Genomic DNA, 26,825 nt, shown 5'->3' with positions numbered 1-26,825 from the left:
TCTACACACTCACCAAACTATCCAAATCTTACACAACTTGGGATTCACAATAAACTATCCCAAATGTCATCTACAACCCTCCCACATTCATCAGTATCTAGGAGCCACTATAAACACCTCAAAAGCCCTAGCATATCCCAGCCCAGCCAGGATAACCAATATACAAGCTCTTATCGCAAAATTTCAAACCCAAAACTCTCTTCCAGCAAGAGTGTTCATGCAACTCATAGGCATGATGGCGTCATGCATCTTCATTGTGCCTTATGCAAGACTTCAAATGCGTCCCTTGCCAGAATGTCTAGCACGTCAGTGGAACCAGGCCCACGGACAACTTACAGATCTGGTGTTGGTTGACAGCCGCACACATCGCTCTCTCAAATGGTTGAACATAAAAAACCTCTCCAAAGGGCGGCCGTTCCTAGAGCCTCTTCCACAGATACTGCTGACAACAGACGCATCACTCACAGGATGGGGAGCCCATCTCCTCGGACACACCACTCAGGGCAAATGGACCACTCAACAGAAAGTGCTCCATATCAATTACCTGGAACTACTAGCAGCGTTCCTAGCATTAAAATCATTCCAACTACATCTCCAGAACAAAACTGTCCTCATCCGGACGGACAACATGACAGCCATGCATTACATACAAAAACAAGGAGGCACACATTCTCTCCAGTTGTCCCAGCTCGCACAGAACATTTGGAGATGGGCCATTCCCCAGAACATATACCTACTTGCAGAACACCTTCCAGGGGTTCACAATCAAATTGCCGATCTATTAAGTCGACAAACTCAACAGATCCACGAATGGGAACTACATCCACAAGTCCTACTGCCCTTTTTCCAACAATGGGGCCAACCAGACATAGATCTGTTCGCCACACACAAAAACGCAAAATACCCAACCTTCGCCGCCAGGTTTCCCCACCCGGAGTCAAAGGGCAATGCGATATGGATGAACTGGTCAGGCAGATTTGCGTACGCTTTTCCGCCTCTCCCACTCATTCCATTACTGGCACGCAAGCTCAGGCAACAGTCTCTCAAACTGATCCTAGTAGCTCCCACATGGGCATGCCAGCCGTGGTTCCCAACACTACTGGAACTCTCGCTAGTTCCACACCAAAAACTACACTTCGCCCCGTCCTTATTAACCCAGAACCATGGAGAAATCAGACACCCAGATCCAGGTCAACTGAATCTAGCGATCTGACTCCTGAAGTCCTAGAGTTCGGTTACCTAAACCTGCCACCAGACTGCATGAATATTATAAAGGAGGCCAGAAGACCTACCACTAGAGCCTGCTATGCTGCAAAATGGAAGAGATTTGGCATTTACTGCACTAACAATAATATAAACCCACTGGATGCATCCATCCAATACATCATTTGCTACTTACTGCACTTGCAAAGATGTAATTTGGCATACTCATCCATACGTCTCCACCTAGCAGCATTAGCAGCCTACTTACAAAATCGACAACACTTGTAACTATTTAGAGTACCTGCGATCAAAGCCTTCATGGAAGGACTTAAACGGATTATTCCTCCCAGATTACCACCCTCTCCAGTGTGGAATCTAAACATTGTTCTTGCAAGGCTCATGGGACCCCCATTTGAACCTCTGCATAAATGCGAACTACAGTTCCTCACATGGAAAGTGGCTTTCCTTATTGCTATCACATCCCTCAGAAGGGTAAGTGAAATCCAGGCTATAACCATAGAAGAACCATTCTTACAATTACACCGCAACCAAGAGGTTTGTAGAACAAATTTGAAATTCCTTCCAAAAGTCATATCTCCGTTCCATCTTGACCAATCAGTAGAGTTACCAGTGTTCTTCTCAAATCCAGACTCCATAGATGAAAGAGCTCTTCATGCTTTAGACGTTAAAAGAGCCCTTCTTTATGACATTCACAGAACCAAGTCATTCCGCAAAACAAAACAATTCTTTGTTGCTTTCTCTCCCCCACATAAAGGCAACCCCATTTCCAAATCTGGGATAGCTAGGTGGATAGTTAAATGTATCCAAATATGCTACCACAAGGCTAAACGCACACTAACACTTCCCCCTAGAACGCATTCCACACGCTAAATAGGGGCTTTCATGGCATTCTTAGGAAACATTCCCTTAGAAGATATTTGTAAGGCAGCAACATGGTCTACAACACACACCTTCACTAAACACTATTGTGTTGACGTGCAAGCAAAGCAACAAGCTTCTGTGGGTGAGGCTGTCCTTAAAACTTTATTTCAAACGGCTGCAACCGATACAGGTGACCACTGCTATATAGTCTATCCTAAGTGTGTGATCTGCAGCTCATATGCCTCGAACGGAATATGCTACTTACAAGTATGCATCTGTTCTTGGCATGTAGAGCTGCAGAGCCACACACGTGTGGTGTTCAGCCTATCTAGGTAGTAACCGCCCAAAAGTAGTGTCCGTTCCCCGTTAGGGGTCTCCTCCATCCAAAGAACAAGGTGCTGCTTCTGTGACCACACTCATACATTAGTCCCTGTGGAGCATTAACTATCCAGACAGGGCTCACAGATTTTAATTAGGTTGGCACACCACCTGAATAAATGCAATTCCCTGTGGCAGCACCAGACTTATTTTAAGACCACTAGCACACTCACTCACTACACTGCTCACTTACCCCCACGCACCCAAACGGCTGTCTCTTAAAAGATCTCCGACAAAGAGCCCCTTCGCGGGAGCCCGTCGGGCATTGCAGCGCCGGCCCGACGAGGAGCACAGCCAAATGATGAAGCATGACACCTTGCTAGGTGTGTGAGGGCAATCAATAAGAGACCTGTTCTTTCCCCTTGTTCTCCCCTTTTTTCCGCCTGTCATGATTGCGAGTCCGGAACGGCGCAGAGCCGCGAAGAAGCGATCTCCGTCAGAGACAAGCGAGCCCTGGCTCGAACTACTATTCCCAAGAGCCCGGGAGAACGCACGTCTCACGCACCAACCGACACTCCCAGAGAGTGGATATAGACCGAAACGACGGGGGGGGGGGCGTTGCCAATGATTCCGGAAGTATTTTGACTTTGTTTGGCGGCCCGAGTTATCGCAGCTCCCAGCCTGCAGCTCCTTGCTCTTCGGATCCCTCCGCATCCAGCTTCAGCCTAGGAATCTCCGGATCCCCGAACACGCGCTCCTCTATTTATCTCGTCCCCACGTGAGGTGAGTGCTAGCGCGACCCGCAACTTCTAACGCCCTCGGATTCCGGGCCATCGTTTCGAGGGTGCGCGCTCCTCTGCTCTCCCTGCCTGAGCATCGAGTCGCAGCGCGGGCACCCTCCAACTACCCCCCTGGGAATTCAGGGCACCCTTGGTCTTTGTTTTCGAGCTCCTCTACTTCCCCAGACTCTCGGGGCAGAAAGAAAGAAAACACTTGAAAACAAGTACTTGTTGGCCAAGACCCGCTTCGAAACCTCTGCATTTGGCGCTCCTCGGCCCAAGGATTTCCGGGCTTGGAGTAGAAGTGCCACCATCTGTCACCCTTCAACCACCTTGCGCAACCCTGCCATGACACGCCCTCGGCCATACCTTCCCGTGAAAACAACGGGGCGGTACGTGCATGGTAGGAAAAGGGGAGAGTGAGTGAGACCACAGAGCATCAAGCTCAAGACGCATTGAGCTACCTTTGCTCCCCTACGCTCGACCATCCTCCTTTCCCTGGGTTTCTCCTCTGTCTTCACCATACACCCAGGATGGCCACCCAGTGGGTATTAACTGGTTAGTGACCCTTGGTGTATTAGCCCTGAAAAGACCCGGAGTACGAGTAAAGGAGTCAGGTAAAGAAGGGGTCAGCTAGGGTTTGAGTTCTAGGAGGAGGAGGGAAGAGAGGAGAAGGCCACCGTTCTAATCGTCTGCTTGTCTTGTTACAGGTCCCTTTCCCTGCAGAGCCTTCCTGTCCTTCCCTCACCCACCTGTTTCCCGAGTCCGAGTGTACTATACCTATTCCGGACTGGGGACGGATGGGAGGGGGACCACTGTATAGCATCAGCGTCATCCCGAGGAGAGCACCCAGTGGCGTCCACGACAGAATCATTGGCCCACACATTTTTTCCTCCTGATTACGCTGATCTGGTGACATGGCAACGTTAGAAGACGTGGTAGCCGCTCTGGCTCAAGTGCAGGTAGAATTAACGGCATCAAGATCTGAAACTGCCGCTTTGCATGCCCGAATTGACCGACTCCAGAGAAACCCCTTTGATGCGGGGAGCATATTTCCGACACCGTCACCGCACGTAGTGGTAGAGATGCCGGCTCATTTTCCCTTAGGGTCAAGTCTTCATGACACAAATCTTGCTACACTTCCATTGCAAACCCAAGCTATTTCTGACCAATCAAGCCAGGGTGGCGTTTCTCATTTCCTATCTTGCAGGAGAAGCAGCGCAATGGGCAGTTCCTATCGTCAGAAGAGACGACGCCCTATTATATGATTGGGACGCATTTAAATAGAGTTCGAAAAAACCTTTGATCGTCGGGCTGACACCTTCAATGCCGACCGCGATCTCCTTGATCTCCGACAAAACAGTTCCGATTTCATCAGTTACCTAAACAGCTTCCGTCGGCTAGTGGCGGAAACCGACTGGTCCGAATCGAAGCAGTCCGCCATCTTCTACAGAGGACTTACAGAAGAGTCAAAGGACGTCATAGCCCAAATAGATCCGCAACCACGTACTTGTGCGGCTATGATTGAATTAGCCTCCCGATTGGAATATCGGCTTAGGGAACGAAAAGGGGATCACAAAAGAAAAGAGAAAAACCCCTTGCCCTATGAACACCCCCGTGTGCCGGAACCTGCACCACCCCGAGCAGACCCTATGGACATAGGGACTGTGAGAGCATCTTTGACGCTCAGCGAACGAGATCACCGATGCAAACAAGGCCTCTGTCTCTACTGTGGCAAGAAAGGCCACTTCCTGCGAGAATGCCCGGTTCGACCCAAGAACGGCAGAACATGCGCGTGACAAGCCGCAACTGTAAATGGTGAAGGAGCGGCGGGAAACACATGCGCTCGACGGTCCAGGAAGGGAAACCGTCAAGCTATCATTCCATCCCTTCTATGGAAGCCAACACCACCAAAGAGCCCGACCATTTCTTTATCACATTACAAGTGGTGATAAACCAGCATCAAAGAAGCATTAGGGCCATGATCGACTCTGGGGCCACCGGCTGTTTTCTGGATAAACCAGAAGCCGAACGACTAGGAATCCCACTACTGCTCAAAGACTCACCAGAGCTCGTCTACGCTGTAGACGGGAAAGAACTCTAATCAGGACCCATACGATACGTTACACTATCTCTTTGGGTTACCATAGGAGGGGAACACAGCGAATGGCTTACCCTTAATATCATCCAAGCTCCGAGATGTAAACTTATTCTGGGGTTACCCTGGTTGAGACTGCATGAACCCGACATAGAGTGGTCCACGAATTCGTTATCATTTTGCTCCGCCCATTGTCTATTCCGATGCAAACGCCCTGAGTCCTCTCCTGGCGAGGAGAACGCATCCACACAATACGTGGCTACAGCTGCCGAGAAAGACGTGAGGCTCCCAGACTGCTACGCCCCCTATCAAGAAGTGTTCGATAAACAAAAAGCGGAAGAATTACCGCCACATCGGGATTACGATTGTCGCATTGACCTGATACCTGGCGCCACTGTCCCATGTAGTAGAATCTACGCCCTCACGGGTCCCGAAACCCGTCATCTCCGGGAGTACTTGGATACCTACTTAGAATTGGGATTCATTCGCCCATCCAGGTCACCCGCAGCGTCTCCCCTCTTCTTCATACCGAAGGCCAACGGCGAGCTTCGCTGCTGTATTGACTATCGCGCCCTCAATGCAATGACCGTAAAAAAACAGTATCCCCTGCCGTTGATTCCCGGGTTGTTGGAACAGGTGCGGGAAGCACAAATGTATACCAAACTAGACCTCCGTGGGGCGTATCATTTGGTGAGAATAAGAGAAGGCGACGAATGAAAGACGGCCTTCAAAACGCGGTTTGGCCTGTTTGAGTATTTAGTAATGCACTTTGGGCTATGTAATGCTCCGGCCGCATTTCAATTTTTCCTCAACGAGGTGTTGAGGGACTTCTTGGATAAATTCGTCATGGTATACATAGACGACATCTTGATCTTTTCGTCCAACCTGGAGGAACATACCGGCCACGTGAAGATGGTGCTAAACGCCCTGAAAGAACATCGCTTGTTTTGCAAGCTCACTAAATGTGAGTTTCATGTGACCTCGGTGGAATTCCTCGGTGTCCTGTTGACCCCTGCCGGTCAAATCATGACAGACCGTAAAGTTCTAGCGGTTGCCCAATGGCCCCAGCCACGAACAGTGAAAGATGTGCAAAGCTTTCTTGGCTTCTCGAACTTTTATCGGAGGTTTATCCATCATTTCTCCCAGTTGGTAACCCCTCTCACCAGGTTGACGCGGAAAGGTGTCCCGTTTTCATGGTCGCCTGACACACAGACCGCTTTTGAACAACTTAAGAAGGCCTTCACGTCAGCCCCCATCCTACGTCACGCCAAACCCGACCTTCCTTTCATCGTGGAAGCCGACGCCTCCGATGTGGCAGTTGGAGCTATTCTATCCCAACGACACCCCGACACAGGACTGCTCCACCCGGTCGCCTTCATGTCCAGGAAATTAAACCCAGCAGAGCTGAACTACACCATCTCTGAAAAGGAGTTACTCGCCATCCGGGAAGCGTTCCTGGAGTGGCGACACTGGTTGATGGGCGCTCAACATCGGGTGACTGTGTTCACAGATCATCGAAACCTCCAGTTCCTTCGGTCGGCCCGACATCTCTCGCCTCGTCAAAAAAGATGGATGCTCTTTTTTGCGGAGTACCACTTCCTAGTCACGTAATGGCCTGGTACTCAGAACAAGAAAGCCGATGCTTTATCTAGACAGGAACTGCCCTGTCTCCTCGCAGCGGATCCCGACCAACCCATCTTGTCACCGGAACAAGTAGTGGGAAAAGTGGAAACAGAGTCCTTCATGCTAGGAGTGAAAAGAGGGATAAGAACCTTCGCTTGGGCCTCCTGGCTGAAGAGTCATAAGGAGTGGTGCATGCAACATGGTCTCCCCATGTATGGCTCCAGAGTACTGGTCCCGACTCTCAGGCTCCGTAAACTCGTCTTCGCCTGGTGCCACGAACTACCCAGTGCGGGACATATGGGGGGAACCAAAACCCTGGAAAAAGTGTTGAGACAGTTTTGGTGGCCGTCAGTCAGACCGGATATCTTGCAGTGGGTCAAAAGCTGTTCCATATGCGCCCAAATGAAGACCGACTATCGTAAACAGCAGGGCCTCCTGATGCCGTTACCAACCCCCATGAATCCCTGGGAAAGAATTTCAGTCAACTTCATTGTGGGACTTCCCAAAGACCAGAACGGCACGGCCACAGTTGTGGTGATAGACTACCTCACAGAAATGAGACACTTTATAGCATGCAAGCAGGTGCCTACGGCGGGTGCCCTGGCGAGACTTTTGTTAATACACATAGTGCGTCTCCATGGCCTTCCTCTCGGAATTGTTTCTGACAGAGGATCACAATTTACAGCACATTTTTGGAAGGTCTGGTGTGACGAGCTGGGCATCCGCTCATCCCTGTCCACCGGCTTCCATCCCCAAACAGACGGGCAAACTGAGAGGCTCAACCAGACTTTAAAACAGTACCTACGATGCTACGTGGACAACGCTTCGGAAACATGGGTTGATTGGCTATGGGTGGCAGAAATAGCTTATAATAACTCCACACACTCCTCCACTCGACAAACACCCTTCTTTCTCGCATCAGGGTATCACCCCCAATTCACCCCATTCATACTCCCGCGTACGAACGTCTGTCTGCCTGACATACAGAGTAGACTCAACACCATTCACTCAGCTCTTAAACAAGCCCACACGAACCTTCGCTTAGCGAAGACACGTTACAAAACCCAAGCAGACAAACACCGCAGGCCCACTCCCGTTTACCACAAAGGGGATAGAGTATGGTTGTCCACGAAAAATATCAGTTTCAGGAGACCCAGTGTTTTTAATCCGTAATATATAGGACCCTACCCTGTGGTTAGGCACATGAACCCTGTAGCAGTGCAGTTGCGACTACCTCCGCATCTGCACATTCACCCAGTGTTCCATGTCTCGTTGCTCAAGCCCTCGCTAAGCCCGGTGAGGAAAGTTCCGGCTCCGGTGTGGGTGCGCCATGAACAGGAATACGTGGTGAGGAGAGTGCTTGATTCCAAGCTGGTTCGCGACAAGTTATGGTACCTCCTGGCCTGGAAGGGTTACGGACCTGAGGAAAATTCTTGGGAGCCTGCTACTGCGGTCCACGCCGACCGCCTGGTGGCCGCCTTCCACCGCCGCTGTCCTGCTAAACCCGGTGCTTCTCTCGGCGCTGGTAGCGGAGTGAAGGGGGGTGTGCTGTCATGATTGCGAGTCGGGATCATCGCGGAGCCGCGAAGAAGCAATCTCAGTCAGAGACAAGCGAGCCCTGGCTCGAACCACTATTCCCAAGAGCCCGGGAGAACGCACGTCTCACGCACCAACCGACACGCCCAGAGAGCGGATATAGGCCGAAACGACGGGGGGGGGGGCGTTGCCAATGATTCCGGAAGTATTTTGACTTCGTTTGGCGGCCCGAGTTATCGCAGCTCCCAGCCTGCAGCTCCTTGCTCTTCGGATCCCTCCGCATCCAGCTTCAGCCTAGGAATCTCCGGATCCCCGAACACGCGCTCCTCTATTCATCTTGTCCCCACGTGAGGTGAGTGCTAGCGCGACCCCCAACGTCTAACGCCCTCGGATTTCCGGGCCATCGTTTCGAGGGTGCGCGCTCCACTGCTCTCCCTGCCTGAGCAACGAGTCGCAGCGCGGGCACCCTCCAACTACCCCCCTGGGAATTCAGGGCACCCTTGGTCTTCATTTTCGAGCTCCTCCACTTCCCCAGACTCTCGGGGCAGAAAGAAAGAAAACACTCGAAAACAAGTACTTGTTGGCCAAGACCCACTTGGAAACCTCTGCATTTGGCGCTCCTCGGCCCAAGGATTTCCGGGCTTGGAGTAGAAGCGCCACCATCAGTCACCCTTCAAACACCTTGCGCAACCCTGCCACGACACGCCATCGGCCATACCTTCCCGTGAAAACAACGGGGTGGTGCGTGCATGGTAGGAAAAGGGGAGAGGGAGTGAGACCACAGAGCATCAAGCTCAAGACGCATTGAGCTACCTTTGCTCCCCTACGCTCGACCATCCTCCTTTCCCTGGGTTTCTCCTCTGTCTTCACCATACACCCAGGATGGCCACCCAGTGGGTATTAACTGGTTAGTGACCCTTGGTGTATTAGCCCTGAAAAGACCCGGAGTACGAGAAAAGGAGTCAGGTAAAGAAGGGGTCAGCTAGGGTTTGAGTTCTTGGAGGGAGGAGGGAAGAGAGGAGAAGGCCACCGTTCTAATTGTCTGCTTGTCTTGTTACAGGTCCCTTTCCCTGCAGAGCCTTCCTGTCCTTCCCTCACCCACCTGTCTCCCGAGTCCGAGTGTACTATACCTATTCCGGACTGGGGACGGATGGGAGGGGGACCCCTGTATAGCATCAGCGTCATCCCGAGGAGAGCACCCAGTGGCGTCCACGACACCGCCGTTGAGGAACTGCTCACCTACAGTCTTTCACATATCTTTGGAGCATTGTGCAGGACCTCATTAAAAAGCTCTCGGTTCCCCCCTTTTTAGGTCTCGCCTGACCCAGCGCATGCGCTGGTCTGGCGAGACTTATTGAGAGGGCTCCAAAAAGTGCTACCAGGCCAGCCTAGAGCTACAGTGCATGTGCGCGGGCGCGCGCGGCGCTTAACCGGGATTACTCTCGGTTTCGCGGCCGCTTTGATGTTTGATCGTGATCGCAATCGCGATCACTTTCACTTTCGTGGCTGCAGGGCCGCTTTGCATAGCCAATAGATCTTGCTTTTGGGACCTTATAAGTATTTAGTTATGCAACTGTTGCATGGCTAAACACTTATAAGGTCCCAAAGGCGAGACCTATTGGCTATGCCAATGCTTGTTATAAGCTGCTTCTGGGAGGCCAAGTAACATTCAAAATCTGCCAATGCCCGGTTGCTTGTCTCATATTTTGTCTTATAGTTTGTCTAGTTAGTCAGGTCCCAGATCTGTTTAAATTCCTCCAGCCATTGAAGAAGAATGGGACCGGACCTAATTGGATTCTTCATGTATACAAGGGTGTCATCCGCATACATCGATACTATGTGTTTTGTGAGCCTGATCTGTATGCCTCGGTCTATCATCTACAGCCGCAACGTATTTGCCAATGGCTCAGCGGACAAGTGAAACAGAAGGGGTGAAAGAGGATACCTCTAGCGTGTACCTGCATCTTATCCAAGTGGGCCCCAAAATCATCCCCTCTAAAACATGGAACATATACTCCAACCCAACAGTGTCGAATGCTTTTTCGAGATCAAACGAAGCACAACGTAATTACCGTCGTGAGAGCACAAATAATATTCAACATGTGCTTATCTCCGCAGATTAGATAATGTATTTATTTTAGGTATAAACCCTGTCTGATCTTCATGAACTAAAAGGACATAACCTGCCTCAGCCTGCAGGCCCATAATTTACTAATAATTTTAGTATCTGTATTAAGCATGGATAAAGGGCAATATAACCCTATCTCTTTGGAGTTTTTCCCCGACTTTGGAATAGTGACAATCTGAGCTTCCTGCGTTGTGCCCGGGAGACATCCATCGCAATAAGCTTCCTCCACCACCTTCCAGGGTTTATCCATAAGGAGTGTGGGAGCCTATCTATCAAACTCGGGCGGCAGTCTGTCTATGACATGCGTCTTCCGATTTTACAGATCATCTAAGGCAGCGTGCAGTTCCTCACTAGTTATGGGGTGCTTCAACTCCTTTCTAAGGTCTATAGGTGCGCAGTGTGTTATACAGGCAGTCAAGTGAGCCTCACCCTCCCTCCTCAGGTACACAGTTTTTGTTCATCAGGCATCACCCCATTTGTGTATACCTTCTGTAGTTGTGACTAAAATGCCTCATTAATAGCCATCTGTGTCCAGTGCACTCAACCATTATCGTCTTTAATAGAGATGATGCTTGATTTATTAAGTTCCTTACGGAGAAGCCAGATCAGCAACATCCCGGGTTTATCCCCTACTCTGTGTAAGCATTGTTAAAATGTCCTATAAGGATTATGTTACCCTTTAAGCATCTGTTCTTGGCATGTAGTGCTGTAGATTCACATGCTCTGCATACTCCTACCATCTAGTGTTGGGTTCGGAGTTGTGCAACTTGTTTTTCTTCAAAGATCTTTCAAGTCACAAGGTAGAGCGAATCCTCTCTGTGATACTGCGCATGGGCATCAACTCATTTGTTCAATTGTTTTCCCCCAGGCGGGTGAGAAAAGAGTGTAAGTAAAGTGTCAGTATGATGTCCATGCCAAAAGAGTTGTGTAAAGTGTAACTGCAACGGCCACAAGCGTCCGGGGAGGAGGGCTGACATATGTGAATCTACAGCACTACATGCCACAAACAGATGCTTACAGGGTAAGTAACATAATGCGTTCAATGGCATGTGTGTTTGTAGATGCACATGCTCTGCAAAGACTGTAAGGCAGTCCCTCCTAAGAAGTGGTGGGTTTGGGAGTTGCAGTATTTTGAAAAAGTGTATGTAGCACTGCCTGACTTACAATAGCTTGTTGGGGTGCTAATACATCTACACAGTAGTGTTTAGTAAAAGTAGGTGGTGTAGACCATGTAGCTGCTTTACAAATTTCAGCTACGGGATATTTCCCAAAAAAACATTGTTGCTCCCTTCTTATGGGTAGAGTGTGCTCTGGGAGTTAGAGGTAAAGGTCTTTTAGCTTTAATGTAGCAAGTTTGAATGTATTTTACTATCCATCTGGCTATGCCGGATTTGGATATAGGGTTACTTTTATGTGGTGGAGAAAAAGCTACAAAGACTTGTATTGTTTTCCTGAAAGTTTGAGTTCCATTTATGTAGAACATAAGTGCTCCTTTTACATTTAAGATGTGAAAAGCTCTTTCTGTTACAGAAAGAAGGTTGGGGAAATTAAACAGGTAGTTCAATGGATTGATTGAGATGAAATTTAGAAACTACTTTTGGAATGAATTTTGGATTAGTCCAAAGTACAAATTTTTGTTTATGTTTTTGAAAAATTGGTTCTTCTAAGGTTAATGCCTGGAGCTCACTTACACACCTGAGTGAGGTAATGGCAACTAAAAATGCCCCTTTTCATGATAGAAATTTAAGTGGGCATGAGTGTAATGGCTCAAAACGAGGACCCATGAGCCTAGTAAGCATAATGTGTAGGTTCCAGGAGTTTGCTGTAGGCACACAAGGTGGGATGACTTGTTTGAGTCCTTCCATGAATGCTTTAATGACAGGAATTCGGACGAGTGATAAATGCTGTCTATTTTGGAGATAGACCGCTATTGCAGCAAGATGTAATCGAATGGAAGTGTATGCCAAATTAGACGTTTGCAAATGAAGTAAGAAGCAAATAATGTCCTTTGATAGGTGTGAGAAGTTGGCCTGGTATATGCTGGTCACTAGTTAAAGTGGCCACCTTGCACCAGTACAATTCGACTCTTATGGTAGATAGGTTTAAGACAACCTTTTAAAGAAAGCTATCCTAGTGGTAGCTGTGTAGAGTAGCCTTCAGGCTAAGTATCTGAGGAATGTAAAGCAGCTTGTTTTACCTTATAATCTCTTGAATTACCAAATGAAAGGACACCACACAGGTATATATATAAAATATATATGTATTTATTTCTAGACACACTCTACTAATCTCTTTATGAGATTAGAAGTCAGGAACATATGCACAAATCAACGTTTCACAACAAATTAAGCACTTTTTTGGCTGGGGCCCTAGGGGCGTACCAGACCATATACTAAAAAAGAGGTATAGGATGAACGACTTGAGAAGGCCTAAGGTCTTCAGAAGCGCTGGGGCCTCACTAATCCACCCAATGCAGGTAAGAAAAGGACCCACGGGAGACGCATGCAGTGTGTGAACACAGCCGTGGATCCCAATAGACTTCAATGGAGCAAGTCGCGGTTGGAATTTTAAAGTTTTAGGGTACTTTGGGAGAGTCTACAAGCAAGTCACTTACAGGGTAAGTAGTTCGAGAGCCAACACACACAGGAGCACCGGAGTGCACGAGTTACCTCACTCAGGGTAGCCGGGTGCATAGGTGTCTTTTGGTGTCGGGTCGTGGCGTCTTTTTCAATGAGAGCCAAAGAAGACATGCTGCTTGTGAAGACAGAAGAAGTGTCCGGTGGAATCCAAGGCTGGATTCAGAAGAAAGAAGACCTGAAAGCAGAGGAGACAGTGTTCAAAGTCACTTGCCAGTGACCCGGGCCCAGGAAGATGGATGCCCACAGTCTTCGGGTGATTTCAGGTGATCACGGGTGTCTTGACTCTTCCGCCAGGAGGTCCAGAAGGCGTCGACGAACAACCAGGAGCTGGATTCGGAGTGTCCGACGAGGTCTGCAGCTTACTGAGGTGTCGGCAACCGGATTGGAGCCAACAAGCCTTGGCAACAGCAAGTCTCGTGGAATGTGAAGAAAGTCAGCGGTGCAGACCAGGAATGCTTTCAGTGCAAGGAATACTGCCTGAAGTTCCAAGTAGTAAATGTGTACGGACTGATGTTTAGCATCTCACACACCTTGTACTGTGTGTTTTTGCAGATGTGCACCCCAAACGCGTCTCTGAATTGTCTGAATTGTCTGTAGTTAGTGATTTGAGGAACAGGGTCAAGAAAAGGCCGCCCCTTCAACAAATTGTTGGGGTTACACCATTGCAAAGAACAGTGAGTCTGATGGTCTATCAACCCTAGATCCTGAAGGTGACCCTGTGACTGAGACCACTGGCGAGAAATAGATTGCTATAGTGGCCACATGTTTAGCCTTGTGTTGGGAATTATGGCAATGCAAAATGCCATCATACCTAGGAGACGTATAACAGTCCCAACTGTGAGTATATTGTTTGTCTGAAATTGAGGTAGAAGTGTCTGAAAGTTTTGTATCCGAGCAGGATTGGGGTAAGCTTATCCTGAATGTGCATTGTGGATTGCTCCTAAGTATTGTTATATTTGAAGAGGTTGAAGGTGAGACTTGGGGACATTGATGGTAAACCCCAATTTGTGTAGCAGGTCTATTGTCATCTGTATGTGTTGCTGACACTGCAGATGGGTGTTGGCTTTGATTAGCCAATCTTCCAAGTACAGGAATACATGAATGTTTTGTCAGTGTAGGTGTGCTGCTTCTACTGATAGGCACTTTATAAAAACCCTTGGTGCTGTAGTGACACCGAAGCGGAGAACCTTGAATTGGTAGTGTTTACCTGCTATGACAAACGTGAGTATTTGCGATGAGCAGGATGAATGGGCATATGGAAGTAAGCATCCTTTAAGTGGCCATAAAGTCGCCCATCTGTAGAAGTGGAATGACATCTTGTAAAGTGACCGTGTGAAAGTGTTCTGATATAGTAGTTGAGCGGTCTGAGATCTAGGATTGGTCTTTTTTTGGTATTAGAGGGACTATACCTCAGTGCCTTGTTAACAGAGAGGAACTGGTTCTGTTGCCCCTTTTAGAAGAAGGGCTTGGACCTCTTGTTTCAGCAGAGTTAATTGATCTTGTGTTAGTCTGTGATTGCGAGGTGGAATGTTGGGTGGTTTGGCAATGAGCTACAGACAGTAGCCATTTGGTCTATTATGATGGTTTTCTAGACTGGGTGAAAGGACTGTAGTCTTCCCCTGACAGGTTTTCTGTGGTCAGGGGGAAGGAAAGGGCAGTTACTGTTTGGGAGCGGAGGTTGTACCACGTTTTGAAGCACCCCAAGCTCTTCATCTATTATTATTGCCTCTAAAGGAGCCTTTGTAAAATCCTTCAGTGTAAGTTGATTGGCCCTGCTTTTGCTGGGAAGTGGAGGCATCTGTAGCAAAGGATTTGTAGTCACCCTTGCAGCCTAAGCAGCGCAAGGACCGCGAGGAGTAAGAGTTTGAAGCGCTTCCATTGCTTCCGCGGTGTCAGTGTCTTTTAGCATTTTGTCTAAAGTGGAGTTCACTTGAGGGCCAAATGATTGCTCCTTATCAAAAGGCATGTTCAGAACAGCCTGTCGAACCTCTGAATTTAAACCTGAGCACCTGAACCAGGCATGCCTTCCAAGAAACATACTGATGTTGATGCCCCTAGCGGCTGTGTCTGCTGTATATAAGGCACATGTGATTGAATTATTGGTGACGGCCTGACCTTCACTAACTACTTTTTGACTCCTTTTTGTGTTCTTCTGGAAGACACTGAACAGTTCTTCCATTTTATCCCAGTGGGCCCTATTGTAACGTGCGAGTAAGGTTTGGGAGTTAGCAATATGCCAATGATTGGCTGCTTGAGCTGCAACCCATTTCCCAGCAGCATCAATGCGTTTGCTCTTTTTCTCAGGAAGTGGGGTATCTCCACTCGCCTAGTTGCCTGTTTACAAGCTGTGGTAGTACAATGTAGTCTGGTGGGACCTGGCTATGTATAAAAAGTGGGTCAGAGGGAGCCACTTTATATTTTTTTATCAACCTGTGGGGTTATATCTTGGGCGCTTACAGGTTCTTAAAAATAGGTCATCCGCGTGCAGTAACACGCCTGGAAGCATGAGGAGAAACTGGGTGTCCTTTTGACTGGAAGACAACGTGTCAAATAGGAAGTCCTGTTCCAGAGATTCCTTCTGAAGTTTGACTCAATGATAAATAGCTGCCCTGGCAATTACTTGTTGGTAAGCACTAGCATTCTCTGGCGGTGAAGGGTGAGCTGGGTAAAGATCTGGGTCATTGGGAGTTATGGGGTCTGTATCATAAACATGCCAAGGATCTGGTTCCCTTAATGGTTCTCCTAAACCCCCTGTTGGTGAACTAGAAGGTGTATGGTCTAGAGCAGTAGTCTTCAAACGTCTTAATGCTGCGCCCCACCTGTGGGAAATAAATCATCAGGCCCCCTCACAATTTTTTCACAATTCTGCTAAATTGCCATTGTTTAAATATGTCTAAACATATTTAAATATTACAGTTATGTTCTGTTACCTCTTTTACACATACTGCCAGTCACAATATAAATGACAAAAGATGTTAGTGATGGCCCATTAAAAAGTGGCTCACTGGTGCTCATGTTTTACCACTTAATACAAACCATGATGCTTCTCTTGGCCAGAGCCTGGCGTCCCCCCTGAGAGCACCTAAGGCCACCGCCCCCCAGTTTGGAGACCTCTGGTCTAGAGGGTAATGATGTGGAGAAGGAGGAAATGGTCGTGGTGGTGAATGTGGAGGATGATGTGTAGGCCTTGTAGCCTTGTCTTTTGTGTTTTTTTTGGAGGGTACAGGAATGTCCAAGTCCTCCTTAAATGTCAAATGCCTTTTAGGACGTGATAAAGCTATGATGTTGCCCTGTGCCGTCCTCTGCTTAATGTCCACTTTTCAAGAACTAGCTCGATCAAAGACAGAGAAACCGAAGAGTGCTTTGAGTTTTTGAGTTCAGTCGATTTCGGAATCAAGGCTTTAGATGATGTATTTTCCAGCACTGATGGAGGTGGAGTCAATTGCCATGTTGCTGCTGAAGCAGAAGGCTTATGTTTAACGGTGGTTTTCGGAGCCGGGCCCACAGGTGGGGCATTCAAAGTTTCTTTTCGGATCTGGCCATGGCCCAAAAGCAGTGGCGGTCCGGCGACCTCTAGAAGTGGAAGGGGCGAGTATTTGGAACTCCTTTTCAGTAGAGTAGGGTTGGAGGAAGCAGTACTCATGCGCTGTTTGAGAGGCAGTGTGTATTCAAGCTCTTCCTCTGCATCGGAGATGGAGATCTCCTCGATGGAGAATGCTGCATCCTCCTCCTCAGTGTCTGGCTATTCCTGGCCGTGCTCCCCACTGAAGATGTCGGGATTATCGCCCTCGCTGCAGCAAGACATTTTCAGTCGATGCGCATTTCGATCATGAAGTTTCTTTTTGGATCGGAAAGATTTGCAAGCTTCACAGTCAGCTTCGCAGTAGTCTGGTGACAGGCAGAGGTTACACACTTGGTGCCCATGCCAATTTGTTTCTGTTCCTCATCAACAATGTCTCTCTTACCCTGTCCTGCCACTACCACTATCCTACCTATGGCAGCATTCCAGACCACCACCCTCATTGCTTCCCATTCGGTGGACCTCTGTTTTGTGGATTACAAATTAGTTTCTAAGTAATCAGTTATAACCTGGGGGAGATGAGACGCCAATTCTCTTTCTATGTGGGCCCTAGTTGCAGTTGCCAGGTGTGAATGCAAGTGTGTCTATATCCTAACCTGAGTGTCAGGAACATGGGAAGTGGTCTGGATGTTTTCTGCACATATAGATCACATCCATACAATCTGTATACAGATCAGGACTGAGGAGGAAATAATATATTCTGCTATCAGATCCGTGCGGAAGTGGGTAATACAAATATAATCTATCCTATGGGTGTCTAGATCCAGAATATCTATCAACTGGGCCAACAGTCTAGTATGCGAGTCGCCTCTCAATGGATCTCTGCCTACCTGGCAGGACATGACACAACTAAAAGGTCCCACCCAAATTGTTGGGATACCCAGGTACAGAAGCCGCAGAACTTGGAGTTCAGCGAAAAGGTATACATCCTCTACATTCGGTCTGTACACATTAAGCAGACAGAGAGACCGACCATTCAGTGTACCTGTGAGCAGTATATAGCAGCGTCCAGGGTCCCGAGTTACATCGTTAGATACAAAGTTATCACCCAATTTATCCAACCAGAGACCCTCCAGGTATAAGATGAGAAAACGGTTGAATACAGCAGCCCCTTCCATTTGGTAGCTAAATTAACATTTTCCTGTAAAGTTAAATGTGCTTCCTGGAGGAACACTATACCAGCCTTTTGGTGCTTGATGTAGGATAAATCTCTGTGCCTCTAAGTGCCTCACACATTCCAGGTAATTATTTGTATACTATTGATTGTTTAGGAATGTTTGAGAGCAGGCTCTCCAGCTCAGGCACCATTGCATTCAGGAGCAAAGATATGTGGTTGCTGATTGTGGTGCTGCAAGCAGTGTGTACACCAATGTACGTGCCACTAATAAAAATGTTTTTCAATACTACGTCCACCGGACGCTCTCCTCTGTCGGACACTATCAACAATCCCTTAGTGAACTGTTGTAGTACCTAGGCCAGATATCTCCAATCTCTGAAGCAAGACATTTCACGTCAACAGAAGTATAATAACAAGAACCAATAATAAGCCTACATATTTGTCTTGGGTCCTGGTCCAATGTACCCTCCTACCACTCAAACTTGCCCTCACAAAAAACTCAACCATCAACAACAATACTGAGTTCCAGCATATCATCCAATCTAAGCAGGAGCGAACAACTTCAAGCCACCTATACTGCCAGTCCCATGGGCTTTTTGTCCCAATGGCCACTGCAGTGTCCAGAAAAAGTACAGTCGTAGACTGGTGGGGAGTCTTCGGTCTTGTCCGCCAGGTATATACCCTAATCAGAGACTAAAAACAAATTGAAGGATTCTATGTATCACACTCATCACCATCCAGTATTTAGTACCCGACAAAGCTGTGTCAAGCAGAGTTCCTGCAGGCGATCAATTAACAGTCAATGTACTATCAGCAGCAATCACAGTACATTGCTGGAGCAGGCAGGTGGTACGCCCAGTGCAGCCATTCGAGTACTGCATCCCAGAATAGTCTGTACGCTGTGAACCTGTACACTTAGGCAGTCTACGACTGCACCAGCCTTTCAAAACGTCCCACGCCATTCAAGGAGATGTAAAGCAGTGAGTCTTATTTTATTTAATAACCTTTAACTCTGTTGGGTAGGGAAGCATATTTTTCAGGCCCCATCACAGAGTTTTCTTTTTACAGCTTCAAAGGATTTCCTGTCTTGCTGCTCGTAGTGTGTAGTCATTATACACATGTATCACTGTCCCTTTGTAGTGTGATGCTCAGCTGCATCAGTTCCACTACAAGACGACAAGATATAATTGCCTTTGTGGGGGGTTCTGTCGTTTGGTCGTTGGTGCCAGTGCTCTTTGTGCCCTCTTCAGCGAGTAATAGTTGGATAGACTCTTAGGTTTTAGGACATTTAACAGCCAATTTTCCAGAAAACGTTACACTGACAATCCCTCTGCCCTTTCCAGGTAGCCCAAGGAGCACATATTATTATATCTAGGTCTGCTCTCTGCCTGCTCAGCTGTTTCCTGCAGTTGTTTCTTGAAATGTACTTACTGTTGTATGCATAACCAGCGTATTTGTTTGAAGTTCGGACACCGTGTCCTCTGATGCCTTCATTCTGTCGGAAAATTTCCAGAGGTCTGTTCTAACTAAATTCATCTCTAGTGCTGTTGTAGGTATCTTAGTCTTGAGCACCTGTCGCAACTAAATAATGTCGACAATGGCTCAGGGGACACACCACCATCCCCCATCAAGGCTGGAGGCTGCTCCACCTGTGTAGTCACTGTAATTGTGTCCTGCACTATCTTGTTACTCTGAGCATGTTTTCTTAGGTTTGTCTTTTACCATATTGGACTCGCCATCTCCAATGTGATGCATAAATGGAGCCTTCACATCACTGTTACATTATCTCAGAGTTCCCAAAGGTCGCTGCATCCAGTCACAGCGATATTTTTCAGGGCATCTTAGCCACACACACACTGGGTACCTATAGTCCTCTTTTGCCTGTACAAACATTATAATTCCCCTGAGTGGCCGACTTCTCAGTAGGCCTCGGGATCCCTAGCGGGGTACTCCATTCTCCCATGAGCATGGCGGAAGTCCTACCACAACTGGAGAAGTGCTGACAGGCGTCCGGTTTATTTGATCTCGGTGATCGTGCAGCCGCACCCTGAGGCAAACCCATATTTTTCAAGACCGTATAACAAAATTGGCTTGTTATAGGCAGGTAGCCTTAATACAGGGGCAGAGGACAGTATATACTTCAAAGTCATAAAGGCTTGTTCTGCTTCCTAGGTCCAAAGCAAAGGTTCCAGGGTGTCTTTCTTTACAAAATCTTGGAATGGAATAACAATAGTGACTTTACCCAGTTTCTGTTGTCTGCAATAACCCACCATTCCCACAATGTGCATACTTGAACGATGGGGACTGGTCTGGGTAATTTATAAATAACTTCAGTGCAATCAGCAGAAGGGTGCCTCTACCCAATAGAAACATCATGACCTAGATAGAGAACACAAGGAAGACCGAATTGCATTTATTTTCTTAGAAGCTTTGTTGGCTTTCTTTGACAAGTCAGTGAGAACATAGAGTCAACTTCACATTGATCCAAGGAGCTGGACACGAGTAACAAATCCTCTTCATTGCCCTTTGGGAATGAGAACGAGTAAAATACTGATTATCCGGGTGTGTAGGAATTGAGAAAAAAAGCTGAGATAAGATCTACTGCCTTGAACCATTTTGGAATAATATGGTTGTAGGATTAGGTCCAACAGGAAAACTAGGTACTACCACACTAAGAATATTACATAAATCTTGCACAAGCCTATACATTTCCTTTCCATGATTTTTGATTTGCAAAACGAGGGTGTTTTGGATACGTACAGAAAGTGCAAGAACCTCTTGTTTTATTACGGTGCTAATGACCGGTCTGATCCCCGCTTCTGCAAATGGGTACAGGGGAATGCACAAGAGAGTTTATTCAATGGGTTTATCTTCATCTTTCCAGTCTCAGCTGTTGGAGCATTACCAACATAATCAGCATGATCAGACCCCAAGGTAGCGGCTCCTTGATCGAGTAGATCATCGATTGATTTTGTTATGGTATTTTTACATTCAGCGAGTAGCACGCTTTATAAACCCCTGATTGATTGATATAGTTGTCCTGCTCCTTAGCCAGCAGCGCTGGACAGCAGCAGCATCAGTAGCCCCTGTGCATTCTCCGTGGCTTGTGTGATACCAGAACAGCATTCAGACACAGCTGTCGGACGATCAAGATGAACAGTAGAGACTTCACTCTTGTTGTGCTTACAAGTAGTAACTTTAGCCCAGTCAGTCTTGAGCAGGGGTACACCTCTTAAAGCCTTTACCAGTGTCTCTCCCGCAGCCATGAGAGCCGGTGCACCACCAGGAACCGGTCAAGGCCAATGATTCTTTTCAACAAAATTATCTTTAACTTCACTCAGCACCAGAAGACGCAGCAATAGATTCACATCAGCCCGAATGGGTTTAAAAAATTCAAATACAGCACTCCACAGAATTTATGAGGATTATCGTAGATATTGGAGAATTTTTGTTTTATATTGATTAGGTCAGCAGGGGACGATGAGACATAGATGTCAATAGAGCCCCCAGCTCCATGGCCAGGACATTATCCAAAGTGTAGGAGGGCATCTGAGGATTGGCAATGGGGGTCCTGGGATTGTCAATGGCACTTAAGGGGGGGACATGTTGAAAATGTGAAGAATTTCTTTCAAGTTCTATCCCTCCCTGTCAATCACGATGCACGTGTCATGCTATCCCAGATTGTTGTCAGACTGGGTGCCCTACTGCCCCAGTGTCGGGATCAGAACCGTAGGGTGTCCAGCGAGGAAGTGCTCCAGTGGAGGAGTGTGATGTAGAGCCAGCTTTCTAACACTGCACCAGCCTCTCGGACTCTGCTGCCCTTGGCGCCCACTGCACTCACTTCATTTGCCAGCATCCCTTCGATGATCTGCAAAGCGGGCACTGCCCTGCGTCTGGGTAACACAAAATTTGAACCCCCAGGATTATTTGCCAGTAAGGGGAAATTCGAACACATCCAATATCTTTGCCTCCTGCTAATTCTGTTTTCATTGGGGTAATGTGGGGGCTTAACCCCTTCAGTGCCCGCCCCTTTCCCCGCCCAGTGCCGGCCGTTGCATTAGCGGGCGGGGTCTATGACGAGCTGGACTCGTCATGGGCACAGCGCCACCGCGGCCCATGACGAGTCCAGCTCGTCATGGGCACTGAAGGGGTTAAATGAGGAGGAGATGGAGCATAGGGGTACAAGCCCTAAACATGTAATTTGATAATTCAGTCTTTCATGGGTTTCTTTCCCGCTCCACATTTGAGACACGTTTACATGTTGTAGGAAGATGGCTCTGTATATACTAAACCAACGTGAGGTATGGTGTGCACAGAGTCCAGTGGATCCCCAAAGGTAGGCAGAGGTAAAGAAAGATAGCACCTCACTCTCTATTTGTGGTAGTGTGGTCGAGCAGTATGGCAGTATCAGAGGACAGTGTCAAGTATTTGTTGTACCCACTCAATCAGCAAATAATTTCACACACTCAAAGACTAAACTTCAGACCAATTGGTTTTGTATAAAAATATTCTTTTAGTTATTTTATTTCCTAGAACCAAGCAAGCCTGGCACAGGTACGTTGATAAATACTTTGCAGTAAATATACAGTTTGAAATGCAGTTGTAAATGTACTTTGAAATGGTTACAGTTTGAATTACTGGTAATGCAATACTGTGGAATGCTGTACATATACTTTGTATCGATTTTGCAATAAGAATTACAGGAAAGTTACTTTTACGTTACTTTTTCTACACAGTTTGATATGCCTAGAAATCACACTGGGACATTTCTTAGTGAAACGGTAAGTAAAGTCAGTTTTGCACAATTGTTTTTTTTCCAGTTTCCATACAAATCAACTCCACACTTAGAACATTTTTCAGAGAAAAACAGTCAATAGAAATGAAGAGGGATAGAGCGAAATAAAGTTACCGGTTACCAGGTAAGCAATCGTTCTTTGGAGTTGAGCTTCTGGGGTTAGAACAAGGGTTCCCCCCAGGGTCAAAAATGCACTCTCGTCACACCATCAGCGGCACTAGGGCGGCCGGGTACAGAGTGCCAAGGCCCAATGTTATCCAATGGGGGATGGGGGCCTCTGGTTGGTGGCTGCTGGCTAATAGGACATTCGGCTGTGGGAGCAAAGCTCCTGGCTCAGGGCAAATGGGGAAACAAATTAGCACCAAAGGTTCACCCTCAGCGGCACTAGGGCGGCTGGGTGCAGGGTGCTGTTTTGACGTCAGGCGCCCTGTTGGTTTCAATGAGGAACCTCCGGTTTTCAAAGGCACTACAGACTCGGGGACGAAGGTCTTCTGGGTGCGACCACCACTTCCAGAGGTGAGTTGGGAAGTTAGGGGTCGGTTAGGCACCGTCGATTTGGGCACACAAGGCTGTGTGGCGTTGGATGCAGGTGTGCCTTTTGGGGTCGGATCTTCTTACCAGCCCCTGGTCGCGGTTGGGGGGACCTTCTGGATTTAGGCTGCAGCTGTTGGCTGGAGGCTTGAGGCAGGTCTGGGGTCACCGGATCTCGGGTCAGGATTGCCGGGGTGACCGCCTTGTGGTGTTTGCGCACTCGAGCTCGAGCTGTGGAAGGCGGGTGCAGAGTGGGGCGCATCCGCGGTGTCCGGTCGGAGCCAGAGGTTGCAGATGAACAAATCCGGTGTTCACAGGATACAAAGTCTTTGGGCTTGAAGGCAAGCAGGTCCTCCCGGGTATTCGAGGTTGCTGGCTGCAAGACACACCAGGATCTCATAGCAGCAGGTTTGAGGTGGAGACAGGCCGGTATGGCTGGGGCCAAGTCAGTGGGCATCTTCCTCTTGTTAGCTTCGGCATGGCTGTTCGGTCCTTCTTCTTTTCTTGTTGCAGGTTCTTGCCTGAGGAAGCAAGGTTCAGGGGTGCCCCTAAATACTAGATTTAGGGGCGTTACAGGTAGGTAAAAGGCAGGGATCAATGGGTCCCTTTCCTGGGGTGGGTACATCCCCTATTATGCCACCCTTCAGTGGGAGGGGGCATGAGCCTGTCCCTGGTTGGCTGAGTTCCCCCCCATCTGCAAGATGGCGGGGAGTGAGAGTTGTGCTCCACCTCGCCTCCCCCACCTGAGAGGTGGAGTTGGCAGAGGTGGGCACACCTCTCTTCCTCACTTGTTTTTCCCACCGGTTCTCCCGCCCAAAGTGGGGGTCAGAACCAGTGAGGACCGGTTGCTGAGTGCAGCAAGTGGCCTGGGGAAGCTCACAAAGGCGACAAGCCTTTGAAGCTTCCCCTTCGTGAACCCTGACCATCCTGGGGGAGGAGGCTTGGCACCTCGTCCCAGGATGTGTATTGTTTCAGGCCCCAAAGAGCAGCAGGCTGAGAAGTTTAATACAAAACTTCTCCGTTTTCAGTGAAGCCATTATGGTGCTGTGGAGTTCGTAATGAAAAACACCCAGCACCATATACTCCTAATGGCAGCACTGCACTAACAATGTCCAAGAATAGACTTAGACACTGCAGGGGTACAGGGATCATGCACCTGTAGCCTCATCACTGGTATATTGCACCCAGCTAGAGTGTTGACTGATCTATGCCAGGGCAGTGGGTTGTAGGCAGGGCACACAGGGATGTGTGCCATGTCGACTCTTCACTTTGTTCTGCACCAAAACATGCAGCCTGCAAAGGCTGTGTGTGTGTAAAGGTACAGGGCCTCTAAGGGTGGCACAATAAGTGCTGCAGCCCTTAGAGGCCTTCCCTGGTCACAGTGCCCTGGGTACCTGTGGTAGCATTTACCAGGGGCTGACCTGTGGCCAGAGATGCCAATTGTGTTAGTTTTGGGGAAAGAACACAGGCCCTCGGAACCTGATTGGCAGGGACCCAGGGCACATCAAGTGAAAGTGCATCAGTAGTCTGGCAAAAAGTGGGGGGTTACTGCACCAGAAACCCACTTTTCTACACATGTATTAGCTTCTTCATGCCTAGTAAGGAAATCTGCCCATTCATTTGCATCTCCCTTGGATATTTGGGTTCCGTTATTCTTTTTCTGAGATTGTTTAGAGACACTATGTAAAAGGCATCTTCCTCTGGGAAGGACTTCGCCCCATCCTTCATGGTGAGTCTAACCCACTGTTCTATATAGTTGACTCTGCTTTTTCCACACTGGTGGTCCGCATTATGGCTGGGAGTCGCTTCTGCATGGACATTTCTTGATTCAGTTTTGACCCTCCTGCCCCATTTTCCCTAACTGCATCGTCATTCACAACAAGGAAAACAGTATGGCAGGCATAAGAGTGGAACTAAAAACTATTTCCCACATGTTCTCGTAGAGGGAGGTATGAGAGTTCTTTAACGCTTGGCCGTTGATGCAATTGCTTTTGAAAGCCCCCCGGGGTCAGCCCATTGAAGAGGTTCTACCGCAGCTGGATCCGCGCCCCTCTTTCACTCACACATTCATCCATTAGGATCTTTGCTAAGGAATATAGACACTCATTTGCCCTTTTCCTACTCATGCACCTTTTTTTTTAGAGTTTCCTGCTCTATACCATCAAGTTCACTCACATCTCCAACTCCTTGTATCCTGGGACTACCCTCCATACTCCGACAACCCGGTTTGTCCTGTTGTTACCTGCCAGACGTCGCTATTCGAATTATTTTTAAAACTTAACAGTCGATAAACACCAACAGACCCGTATTTCATACATTTTCAAAGCACCTTAGCGCTCTCACCTCATAGATGAGTTGAATGCTGGGCCTTGTCCATCCAAGCTTCCGCCGCGCCTGGAGAATTCTCTGGCCTACGTTTAGCACCACTGCTGTTGTGTGGAGTCACGTCCAGCCCTGCTCCTCGGTTCTAGTCAAGCACTTTCACGCCAACGCACCAGGTCTGGAAAGAAAATTTGCTCACACATCAATTAAAGTCTGTAAGTATTTATCACCAAAAGAAAAAATAATCACTGAATTGGTCAACAAGGAGCTCCCCTAGCACTCCATGAGCATAAAACTATCCAAGCAGAGACAAGTCATGGTAGAGTGTACAAAAAAACTTCATAATACCCAGATGTAAACTTTCAGCCTGAGCAACAGATTCAAAAAATGATTGGCTACAATAGCAAGCTTGAGGCGAGGCTTCACAGGCCAGGGATGGTCACAACCTGGTAGCATTGGTTAGCATTAAACAGAAAGATGGCTGCAGCAGTTACACCTACACCAAGGAACATTTTAATTATTTGTACAAATGCTTTATGGTCTCACAAGGAGATATGGTTACATATAAGTCTTTTGGAGTTGGAAGTCATCAAACAAATGTTTGACGTGTTTCTTTCTCAGTTACGTGGCAGGTAATAGTCCTCACAACTGCGTTACCCAGTTAGGTGGGCTGCCAATGCAGACACAATAACTGCAAAGTTGTTGAATTACATAATATTATTATTATATTATTATACCACTAAAATATTGTGATACCAAATTATGATTGCAAAATTATCAAAAACTTTAATGTCAACTTTCTTACAGACAAGGAACATAAATATTGTAGATAAAAATATAGGAAAAAGAATATGCACGAAAATATAGAAAACAAGATCAGTAATAAAATACAGCACATGAACCACAACCTAAAGTTCAGTGCCAAAAATAGTAAAAAAAACAAAATATTGCTAAGTAAAAACAAAAATAAATAAAATGTATTTAATAATGCAAATCCAATTGCAAAACATTTACACCGGGCCCTCCAGCTGGCCTGATCCTCAACCTGACACCTTCTCAGTCACTCCAGTATATGCACACACAGGTGGGATGGACTTGGGCCCTGGCCCCGCCACCTCGGGCTGTAAAGCATCAGAGGCACAATAACGTAGAGCCCAGACCTCCAAGACCATACCTGATGCACCCCAAAGTGGCAGCTTATCTAGCAACGTAGTGGTATTTCAATAGCAAACCTGAAAACGTACTGGGAGACAGAGATATTGGACCTGCTTCCT

General features: G+C 47.7%; 1 protein-coding gene across 3 annotated transcripts in view; it reads right to left on the bottom strand.

The window, feature by feature from the left end:
* CCDC102A (coiled-coil domain containing 102A) overlaps nucleotides 1-26,825 on the bottom strand; it is an 820,703-nt gene that overhangs the window by 649,544 nt on the left and 144,334 nt on the right. For all 3 annotated transcript variants that reach the window (XM_085636974.1, XM_085636976.1, XM_085636977.1), the window contains exon 2: nucleotides 25,573-25,729. The gene's annotated coding sequence lies outside the window, so the exon portion shown is untranslated. The remainder of the gene's footprint in view (nucleotides 1-25,572; nucleotides 25,730-26,825) is intronic.

This window comes from Triturus cristatus, chromosome 12 (assembly GCF_964204655.1).
Source record: "Triturus cristatus chromosome 12, aTriCri1.1, whole genome shotgun sequence".
NCBI classification, from domain to species: Eukaryota; Metazoa; Chordata; class Amphibia; order Caudata; family Salamandridae; genus Triturus; species Triturus cristatus.
The sequence above is the reverse complement of the archived record's forward strand: the minus strand, read 5'-3'. Positions and strand labels throughout refer to the sequence as shown.